The 11,121-nt window shown below is 40.5% G+C and overlaps 1 protein-coding gene across 3 annotated transcripts in view; it reads right to left on the bottom strand.

The window, feature by feature from the left end:
- Positions 1–204, bottom strand: part of cemip (cell migration inducing hyaluronidase 1) — a 180,920-nt gene extending 180,716 nt beyond the window's left edge. Inside the window, exon 1 of one of the 3 annotated variants that reach the window (XM_019347682.2) lies at positions 65–204. The gene's annotated coding sequence lies outside the window, so the exon portion shown is untranslated. Of the gene's footprint in view, positions 1–60 lie in introns of all 3 variants that reach the window. The other 2 variants (XM_019347709.2, XM_019347757.2) reach the window with 2 other exon arrangements.
- Positions 205–11,121: the final 10,917 nt, after the last annotated feature.

Genomic DNA, 11,121 nt, shown 5'->3' on the forward strand with positions numbered 1-11,121 from the left:
ACCATGTACAGCTCGCCCACGCCCAGAGAGAGAGGTGTTAAAGAATCCGCAGACACCTACCGACCTCATACAATCCGTGTCTCGTCCCAGAGTCCGCAAAGGCGCAGGGCGGAGCAGAGCAGTGATGAAGGGAGCGCTCATGTGTCAGCCGGTGTCCCTGTCCGAGCGCATGCTGCAGCGCCGCCTCTATTTACTCCAGCTGGAAGAACGACACGCCCACTGTGCGTGTGGGTGGGTGACAGAGAGAGAGAGAGAGAGAGAGAGAGAAAGAAAGAAATTTGGAACCATGTTTACATTTTTTGGCTGTTTGGAAGTGCTGTGCATGGGTGTTGCCAGGATTTTTAAACTGATGTGGAAAAAAAAGTATTAGGAAAAACAAGTAAGTCTATAAATAAATGAAAACATGTATAATAAAACGCACAGGCCACGAACTCGTAAATTTATTTGTTGTAAGATGTCAATTTGTTTGAAAGCCTTCTCCGTACTGCCAGAAATCATCATCGGGAGATACTGTCTGTCCGTTTAGGTGGTTTTAAGACCGCAGTAAAAAGTAATAAAATGTTCATAACTGTGCTTCACGACACCACAGAGAGGACTTGCATGATTAGGTCTATCTACAAACTTCAGAACACTTCCTCCAAGTTATTGAGAAAACACGTCCAAGAAAAGCTGTGTAAAGATCTTTAAATATTAATAAAAATGAGAAAATAAATCAGCTGACTGAAATAACTTCACATAGTATCAAAATAAAAGTCATAATATAATATAATAATATGATATATAATATAAGCACTGAATTCACCCATCCACATTTGTAAAACTGCTGAGGAACAGTCAAAAGAAAACAACAAAGAGCCCAAGGCGATGACCTGACCAAACTTTCCATATCCTAGTCTATCTGCGCATCTGTATGATGCACGGGAACAAGCTGAGGCACAGAGACCCCACCCCGCAACCAACAGGACCAAAAGGATTAACTGGCACAAGATGGAAAGGTGAGTTTATGTTTGTTGCTGACTGGTTTAATATCACCATTCATTTTCATAATAATTTTTTTTTTTTTTTTACTTTAGAATTCGCCTTTTAAAAAGTTCTATTGTGGTATTTCACATAATTTAAGGCAAGTTTTAGTTATTAAGTGAAAGAAGCTATTGCAAACAGGTCTGGACTTGCTGATCTTTCCATCTGTCCTATCATCATGAACATGACACACAGAACATCAGTGAAGAATTTCTTCAAGTCTTTTCTCGGAAATACTCAGAGGTGCAAGGTCACAAGGTTAGCTAGTGGGCTGTGTGCTGAAGGTAGAGCAGGTTGCACACTAATCAAAGGGGCAGTGGTTTGATGACTGACTCCCTCAAACTGCATGCTGATTGCACCTGATGCATGCATTGGCTTGTGAACGGAAAGTTTACTGGTGGAGGCCACTGACATTTGTTCTGATGTTGTTGTTGCTGGTTTTTTCCACTAGTTTTTTTCCCCACCATTTTTTGTTTTTGCATTTTGCACTTTGCTAGGGTCAGTGTCGCAGCTGGCCGCATGAGGTGATGCTCCGTTGTGCAAGGAGGAACAAGATGAGCATACAAAACGACCTCCAGCAGGCTCCCGGTGTAAATATCTCTGACCAAACAATCAGAAACAGACTTCCCAAGGGTGGTCTGAGGGCCTAACATCCTCTAGTGGGCCCTGTGCTCACTGTTCAGCACCATGGAGCCCAACTGGCATTTGCCACAGAATACCAGAATTGGTAGGTCTACCACTGTCATCCTGTGGTTTTCACAGATGAGAACAGGTTCACACTGTGCACATGCAACTCAAGACAATGTTACTGTGGTGGGGTGTGGTTTGTGGCTCAGCTGCAGGGGAGGGGTGGAGCAGAGGGTTCAGGGTCTGGTGACAGGGGAGGTTGGCCCACACAGCTATTCTCCATCAGCTGTTCATGCCTCACTACTTCAATAGGTTCCGCAGTGTCACTTAGAAGATAGCTGGAAAGCTGCGCAATCAAAGAGAGTATTGTAAATAAAGCATCCACGTACCTTCAACGCTGAGTGCCTTGGGTCCTTCTTACCACTGTTATGTTGCCTGTAATATTTTTCAGCATGACCAGTTTGGTGGTAGATCAGTGATGGTTTGTGGAGGCATATCAATGGAGGGACAATCAAACCTCTACGGGTTAGGCAACAGCACCCTGACTGCCATTAGGTTTTGGGATGAAAACCTTGGACCCATTGTCAGACCCTACGCTTGTGCAGTGGGTCCTGGGTTCCTCCTGGTGAACAACAACATCCAGCCTTGTGTGGCAAGCATATGCAGGCAGTTACTGAAGGATGAAGGAATTGATACCACTGATTGGCCCCCACATTTGCCTCACACATGGATCCTAGAATGCCTGGAACTAGATCAACAGGACCCTAAAGAGCCATCATCTTTAATTTGATGGGGATGTGGTGAAAACACTAGAGTCCACATGTCATCAAGTGTGGGCATTACAAAGGAGATGGTCTGTCCCCACTGCTGTTCTGCATAAGCCTGAATCCTCTCAGCCAGATCATCAACAAAACTGGTCACAGATATCAACTACAGAGCCACCTTATCCACACAGATGACATCTGCCAGGAGTGAACAAGACATTCATTTACTGATCCACACCAGTAGGATCTACAGCAATAACACTGGAATGCTGCTCTGACTGAAATAGAGGAGTCAGGGATCCAAAAGTCTCAAAGTGAATCCTCATCCCCGCTTGTCTTGGTTGTCAAGCTGAATGGTTACCTACACATTTCTAATGACTTCAGATGGTTGAATGTAAGAACAGTTAAAGACACACATGCATTGCCTCATGAGTCGGATGCACTTTGCTGCACTCGGTGGAAATGCCTTCTGTACAATGGACCTCACAGGGTTGTACAATGTCAAACTCCATGAGGATGATAAAAGAAAACACAAGCATTCTCCTCCCCATTTGGCCTTAATGAGTACAACAGGATGATCTAAGTGTATTATGCTACCTGGACAACCTTATGGTCTATACGTCATCTGAACAGGTAGAACTTGAGCATCAACAGATGGTTTTCTCATGTGCAGTGGAGACAAGCATTCAGGGCTTTGAAACAAGAACTTGTCCGTAGTGTCACATTAGCCCATTTTAATGCAGATGGGCTTCATCCTTGCAGCTCTTGTTTCTTTTGATGGCCTTGGAGCCGTCCTCCTACAGTTTCCGCCTGATGGAAAGATTGCCAGACCAGTGGCATTTGCCAGCAGGACCTTCTGACACTCTCAGCTAAACTGTCCAGTGCATCATTTGGACTTTCTTTCTCTGAAATGGGCAATCTGTTCAATTTTACTGGCAAAACCACCAATCTATTCAGGAAAAACTCAGGCTGGGACACAATAAAAGACAGGAAAACTGAGGGCTTAAAAAAGGGTAATTAGAAAGACTGAACACAACTGGGGAAAAAACTCACAGGTAAAGTAAATCAATAAACACGACAATCAAATAACACCGGCAGTAGTTTAGCAAAGAAAGAAGATACAAAAAACATTAGGGAAGTTGAAAATACAGTCAAAACTCTACTGACTGATCTGAGTGTAAAACCAAGGAGATCTAAAAAAAAAAAAATTTTAAACAAAATTCAAAACACTATACAAAGGAAACACAACCTCAGCTCAGGACAAGGTGAAAGCAGAAACCAAGAACTCAAAATACTCTGGAGAGATGACAAAAAGTAAACAACAACTTCAACCAGATAATTACAAAAGAAACAAACAAAGGAGAAAAACTAAACAGCAAACAAGTAAAGAATCAAGATCAATGCAATTAAGCATTAACTAAACTTACCGGTTCAAAACTCAAAACACTGGGTCAAAGATCCAGGACCATATGCAGAAATGTACACATGCTTACTTCCAGACCAAACACTGCACACATGGATACCATTCAGAGGTTCTTGTGCTAGGGAGCAACTACTCTGCAATATGTGGCAATTCCCTCCAGTTATTATTAGGGACTCCAAAAAAGTATATGGTGCAAACTGTGCAAGCACGCTAACTGCCTGAGTGGTCCCTTGGACCACTGTGAGCAACATCAGACGTTGCACTGTGGTCATGCCAGCAACGCATCCATCCAAGTTACATGGTTTATTAAAAGAATCAAATTACAGCATTTACATTCCTGTTAGAATGCTTTTAATTAAAGGCTTTAGCCCACTTACAATGAAAATGACAAAAGTCTTGTTCATGGCCTGTGTAGTATGTTCACATATTTGGATGTATACATATTTATTTTTAGCTATGGCAAAACATAAACTGCTAACCAAACCAAGCTGACTATAAACTCCAATATTGAAAACATACTTTGGATTTTTATTATAAAGCTCTGACTTGTATTATGAGTATGAGCCAGAGTCTGAAGCTCCTGCTATGCACTGGGTGAGACTGTCCTACTGTTGACTGGGAGAGAGTCCTGTAACTCTTTGTCTGCAAAATACAGTATATATATGATTATATGCATTTCTACTACTCATAAACTAGTGACAGCATTTAATGATAAATGTCCATAGATAAAAATTGTAAATAAATGACATGAGATAAGCAGAATTCTAATTGAGAACTTAAATTTCATCTTATTTTTCCTGTGTTGCACACTTTGTCCCAGCTGAACCCCCTCTGCTTCTTTCACATTGGGTGTGAAGGTCCTCCTTCCGGGGTCAGGGTGGGGCTCCTGTTCTGGAAGACTTGAGACATGTACCCCTATTAGAGATAACATTTTGTTCTCATTAAAACTTTCACATTTTGCATAATTACATGTGTGCTGTAGCACAAGCATGTGATAATGTGAAAATTCCCTTAAAATATATAATTACACTGTTTTTATTAGCATTTCTACTACTCATAGTAATAGCATTTAATAATTATTAACTATTATAGATGAACATTCCTAATAAATTACACTAGAAAAAGCACAAAACTGATTGAGAACTTAAATTTCACCTTATTTTTTCTGTCTGTCCTTCTCACATCTCCAATGGTTGTACACATTGTCATTAGTGTGTCTTCACTCCACATCGGCCACACTTTTTTGCTTGCTAACGCCGGTTAATGGCTTTGATTAGCTGCGAAAATATGTATGTGAATCGCATTACTGGCCAGAGCAGCCAGTCACCACTCACTCACTGACTAACAAAATGGCACAGAATGAATTGTTATGTGTTTTTTTATTTTTCAGCCTGGATTTTTTTTGTGCGCAGTGCAGATTTTCTGTGTTCAGAGATCACGTCAGCACGCGCACAGCTTAGAGGAAACAGTGGTCCCACAGTCTTTTGATGATGTTACACTGTCATTTCTTCCCTGGGCCAAAGGCTGTGAAATCAGGGCAGGGCAAGGACCTTTCTGTGTGGACTTTGCATTTTTCTTCTTGTGATTGTGTGGGTTCTCTCCCATTTCCTCCCATGGACAATGGCATGCATGTTAGGCTAATTGGTGATCATCTCTTGTTATCTGTTGCTCTGTGATGGACTGGCAACCTGTACAGAGTCTACCCTGTACAGAATGTACCTGACAACTGGGAGAGGCTCCAGCCCCCCCTGGAACCCAAGTGTTTAAAAAAGGTGGATGAATGGAAAGAACAATCCCAGTGGATGCAGTGGTCAGCCATCCGATAGCATCAGCTATTTAATTTGTCATGGACTCAGTCAGTGCATTTAAGTTGGTACATCTTCCACAATAGCTGAGAGCAGAGGTTGACAGTATAAAATACACACTATAAGAGAGCCAGAGATTAATAATAACTAATAGTTAAATGCAAAATGGTGTATAAACAAACACAGAGTTAAAAGAGGTGAATGAAGGAGAAATGCTCAGTGAATGATGGGAAGCCCCCAGCAGCCTAGGCGTATTGCAGTACATCCAAGGAAGGAGTCAGGTTCAACTGATCCATCCCTAACAATATGCCTAATGAATAAGGAAAGTTTAAGCCTAATCTTAAAAGTACAGAAAATGTCTGTCTCCTGAATCCAAAGTTAGAGCTGCTTCTACAGAAAATGGACCTGAAAACTAAAGGCTCTTTGCTCTCAGACTGCGGGCTTACTTGTGGTTCCTAGGGTACTAGTACTAGAATGGGAGGCAGTGCTCTATTGGGGTAATACAGTACTATAAGGTCATTAAGATAAGATGGGGCTTGATTATTCAGGACCTTGTACAGTAAGTGAGGAGCAGGCTTTGAAATTAGATTCTGGATTTAACAGGGAGCCAATGCACAGAACCCAGTATGGCTTCAGTACTGTTGCTGCAAATGTCTCTCTTAATGAAATGAAACTAATGTTACGGGTTCAAATATTGAGGAAGAGTACAAAACAATACAAGTCCAGAAGGGTTGGGTCAAAACAATGATTTTATTTGAACACACGCACGGGGAGATAATTACTGCACACAATCAGCATGGATCTCCGTCAGAAATACACTTCAGATTGCTTTTATATCATCAGGGTATTATAATGCCCCCTCTTGCGTTTACAAGCACATAATTTGCATCTTGAGAACATTATTTGCCTCTTTTACAGACATGAGCAATTTTAAGAGCTAAATACAGACACAGAAGTTCCCCTTTCTGGCATCTTCTTCCAGATAAGGCGATGGTCTCAGGCCATTGAGGTCCCCATGGACTTGTCCTCTTCTTCTGTCACCTGTTGTCAAGTAAACTCTAGTGCAACATGTTGCTGAATACATTCAGGCCTGTTTCTAGGTTATATATGTTATATGTGTGTTTTGTAAGCGTGTATTGCAATTTTACCTTTTCCAGCTCAAAGCCCTTACACAATAGATTGCCTGGACGTTGCGCCACGCAAAGCTTCTGACCTTTAATTAATTTGGCTGAGCTTCAACTCTTTTAATAAGCACAGAACTGCAATGTGTGTATAAAATGGTTATAACTGCATCTGTAATAAAGGTTAATCTGAGGCCAGCATGTTTAATAACCATCTTAACACAATATCAATGCTGTAGATTATATTGTAGCAGTAAAATGATTTCTTTAATCCCACAATTCCCTCTCTTGACGTCTCTTCCAGATACGTCACCCCACCGTTTGTTGTGTCACTCCTTAGTCCATTCAGCCGCCTCTAACCCCATTAATGGCATCATAGGCACCGCAACACCGTTCCCAGGTCCCCTGCCCTCGCTCTGACCCTCTCTCGCTGTCCTCTGGCTCAGCGAGTGAGACAACAACCTCATGTCTTCTAGGTAATCAAGTAATAAAACGCCAGCTCCCACTTGAGAACACTTCATGCTTAAGTAGTCTGTGCTCCTCTTCTGGGTCCCTCTCTCGTGGAAATCTTCCCCTGTAAACGATAGAAAACAAAACGCCTCTCTCTGCTACACCTCACTAATCTACTGTGTTCATCTAAGGTCCTTTAATCATTCAAAGTTGGTTCACAATATCATGTTCTGGGCTCTATCCTTTATATTAACTTTACTTAATCTTAATTTACTTAATGTCAATGCTCTTTATGTGTGTGTGCAACACTTTTAGTTCTATTAAACACACCCAGGGTAAGATATACACCATCCCCATGTCAGCCTAAATTTCCGCTAGAAAGCACACTCCAAGATTTTCTATCAGGATTTACGCCTCTTTTTGCTTCAAGCATATACATAACATGCAAAAGTTACCGTTAATGACAATTAGACAAGTTTCCATTATCTACAACATTTTTGTTTCACCCGTCTCACCCCCACACGTTTCCTGTTCACTTATTGCATACTTATCTTTAACACATTCTGCATCACTAGTTGCTAAGCAGAAATAAAGCAAGATGTCTTCCACCTTTACCCTAGAAAATAAATCTATGTGATGTTTGTGTATGTAAGCATGTTATGCATTCCTTCATTACACTCCACGCCATCCCTGCAATATACCAGTTCAGACAGTCACGCTGAACGAAGCTTAAGACCTTCTTAAGGCTGAGTGCTTAACAGCTCTTTATGAGCACAAGGCAATGTGTGTATGAAATAATTATAAACGCTTATTCTACTAAAACACATCCAACCCAAGTCAGAGATTTTCAATCAGTTAAGCTTAAGCATATAACCAATCACTTATGCATAAGTTTTACCGTACTTAAATTATCAGACACCTAACAAGTCAGAAAATTATCCTAAACCCATTATTTCAAATTAAACCTTAAATCCCCAATTAAACCTTAAATCCCCCCTTTTTGACACATCTTATGTGTCAAACTCAAAATGCTTCACCCAAGTTTAGGAAATTAAAAGAAAAAGGTTAGTCATATCATTTCTCAAAAGACCTCAGCAATCCTCCTCTCAGGTATATCTGCTCCGGCCCTGCAAACCTGTGTTTAAGGAATGAAATCAATTTAATCATCATGTCCAATCTTTTCAAACTCGTGGCTCCGTCCAGAGCCTGCATCCTTGGAACTTCCTAGAAACAAAACCTGTGTGTAACCTGAACTTCACATTTCATACTCAGTTTTCCCCACTTATGATCCAATCTGTGTTATAGGAAAGAAAACTTAAAACAGAACAGTTATCAGTCATGTGTTTCTTCAGTTAATAGTAACATGAGTTATATCAAAAATGTGTCCCCTTTAGCATTTGGCATTTTCCCAACAATATAGTGTAATACCATAATCTAACCCCAGTCAATAAAACAGAAATTTTCTCTTTAAAGCAAACATCAGCAACCCAAAATTAGCAGCCAAAACATTAACTCTTCAGCTCCACACTCTTATGTAAACCTTCAGTCTCCCCTCTGTTCTCTCTCCACCTCCTGCTCCGGCCAAAAGCAAAGCAAAGCAAAGCAAAGCATCCCCTTTCTCTTCCTGGCAAATTGTTTGTCCACATTTATTCATCCTAACCTTGGTCCAGTCACAGTCCAATCACACACATTCACTCACACACATTCACACCAGATATTGCTGATAGTGGAGACTCCCGCGCAAATAATCAGATTCTCCACCCTCAGCAACGTGAGCTCGTTCATTTGTTTTATTTCGTTTTGTTTTTTGTAAACAGTTCTTTATTCTCTTCGACTGGATTGAGGTAGCCTTCTCCTCCGCCCATTGTAATCTGGAAAAGTCACCTTATATTTGTTCTCCCGGAAATTTTACAGCGCTGTTAATTCACTCTCTTCCAGGCCTGCTTAGAACAAAAATGAGAAAAAGAGAGCTGGTTATTAGCTCATCAAAGCACAAAACAAAATCACCTGACAGGTTTTCTCTAAGTGCACTGTCACCAAATAATGGGCCCCTCTAATACATGTCCATGTTTAATAAAACTCCCTCTATTAAAATAAGAAAACAACCCAAACCTAACTGACAATATCAACCCATCCCTAAAACAACAACCCCAAAAATCTTAAACACATAAAAGTTTTGCCACAAGTTCTTCAGGGTCCTGACACTCCCAGGTCCACTGACCCGTTCAATACACCGAAAATCTCGTCAAAAGCTGCACAGTTTTGCACACAATAATGTTCCCCTTTAAGCACTTTAACATACTTATATTTAGCATAAGATATAAACCCATTATAACAATGTGTCATCACTAAATTATAAATTTCTTGTCCAAATCTGCCCCTCTGAACAAACCTGACCACTAGATTTAATTATCCTGTTACTTTACCATTATATATTTCACCAAGTAATCCTCCTCAGTCACTGCTCTGTTTCCTCAATTGAAAGCCTCAGTCACACAAACACACAGGAAACTTCTTCGTCACCACTCATTTCAGCTAATTTGCATACTGAGTCATATCTCAACAAGTTACCGTGACAAGAGAAATGCATGTTTAAACATTACCACCTTATTGAATTATTTTCATTTTCTTTCTATACTAATCACTTGTTTTGATCAATCTGTACAAGAGCACTTCTAATTCACTCTTTTAAAACTACTTTAATCGCTTTTTCCCTTTTCACATAAATCACTCCCTGAGTTATTCCTCAACTTCAAACTTTAAGTGTATTTTATTAAACATTCACACCATTCTATCACTCATAAAATTAGCAAGCTGATTTTGATTGCCTATGTTTGTGTTCTTAGCCAGGTTTAATCAATGTCTATGCATTAATCTTCATGAGCTCTCTTGTCTTTGTAGGGTTAATGCATTTTCTGTTTGTGTGTAATCTTGTATATGTTTCTTTTTGCAGTGTTTCAGACCCCTTCACAATTCTCCACTTAAACAGTCAGTTTTCTCTTTCCCCGATTTGCTAACCCAAAGTTTAATTTCCCACCTTAAATAACACCATTCCTTGTCCTCAGCCAGGAGTCAGAGCTTGCTTTTGATGTTCAGGGACACATCGCCCAGTAATGTTACCCTGTAACTTTCTTCCGACCGCTGCATGTGGAAAATTGATCCAGGTCTGCTTTGCCCCTGAAAATAACACAACTGAGACATTTTCATTATTATCATCAGTGCTTAAACGACCCACTTCCCTCTCTTTCCCGTCAAACATACCAATTTATTTCATGTATGCACCTTGATAAATGTAAGCGTGTTCTTCCTTGCGTTCATGTTGTGTCGTCATGTTAATTGAGTGTAAGCATGCTTCTTCATTGCATATGTATTTTATAATCAGGTGTAATTCATGCATCTTTTCACTGAGCTCTGGATTCAAACTCTCTCACTTCTGATTCTCTCCAAAAATAATTTCACATGTAACAATTTGTGTATGTGTGTTTTCTACTCATTAATGTAAGTGTTAGTTATTTTCTCTCTTTAGTTTACCTTCTTTTTCTTTACCTCTTTGTTGTGATGTGGTGGACATCCCTAAACCTCCATGAGTTCAGCCTTCAATTTCAATCCAATTATATCCTGTACTCTTGCACTCGAACTCGTCCGGGCTTGACCTCTGACTGGTCCCGGTCCGCTCTTCTCACAGTGTCCTGTGTTGTCTTGAAATCTCCACCAAACACAGTTTCTTCTTCTCTTTTTCTTCTCCGTTGATCTTTTCAGTCTTTTCTTTTAGGTTACTCCCAGCATGGCAAATATCACATCCAGTGCCTTCAACCAGTCATGTCACTTGTCAGGTTTCCAGCTTGAGATTCAACGCTCATGTTCCATCAGTAGTGTTCATACATGCTGCTGCTTGACCCTTCAGTGTTATA

This window comes from Oreochromis niloticus, linkage group LG1, assembly GCF_001858045.2.
Source record: "Oreochromis niloticus isolate F11D_XX linkage group LG1, O_niloticus_UMD_NMBU, whole genome shotgun sequence".
Taxonomy (NCBI): Eukaryota; Metazoa; Chordata; class Actinopteri; order Cichliformes; family Cichlidae; genus Oreochromis; species Oreochromis niloticus.